Below are 641 nucleotides of genomic sequence, written 5' to 3' on the forward strand. Positions count from 1 at the left end.
AGTGTCAAGAGGATAAAAGTTTAAAGGTGAAAAGAAACAAGGGTCAGTGGATTGAAAAAAATCTAGGATTTGGAGAAAAGGTGTTTATTCCTCCTGGCAGGTGCAGAGGCCCGGATTAAGACTGGATGTTGGGTAGTTGACTCCCCTCCTCCAGACAATAGAATTTTGACCTCAAGAGGGAAACTAGAAGCCTTAGCTTCCATCCCAGGCCATGCAGACAGGAGACCCTGGTCTTCATTTTCTGTGACAGAACCAAGGCAAACCAGATGCTTCGGCTGAATACAAGTCGCTCTCTGCAGGGTCTAAAACCCTTTCTGCTTCCAGTTTTTTTTTTTTTAATTTATTCATGAGACACACACACACACACACACACACACACACACACAGGCAGAGACACAGGCAGAGGGAGAAGCAGGCTCCACGCAGGGAGCCCGATGTGGGACTCGATCCTGGGTCTCCAGGATCACACCCTGGGCTGAAGGCGGCGCTAAACCGCTGAGCCACCCAGGCTGCTCCCCCACCCCCCCAGCTTCCCGTTTTAATATTGCCCAGTGGCCCAGGGCTCTGGAACAGTCTCAAAGTGGTTAAAACATTATCACCATTATGAGAAGACGTTGATTTGTGGAAGTAACTTTCAGAGA

This window comes from Vulpes vulpes, chromosome 12 (assembly GCF_048418805.1).
Source record: "Vulpes vulpes isolate BD-2025 chromosome 12, VulVul3, whole genome shotgun sequence".
NCBI lineage: Eukaryota > Metazoa > Chordata > Mammalia > Carnivora > Canidae > Vulpes > Vulpes vulpes.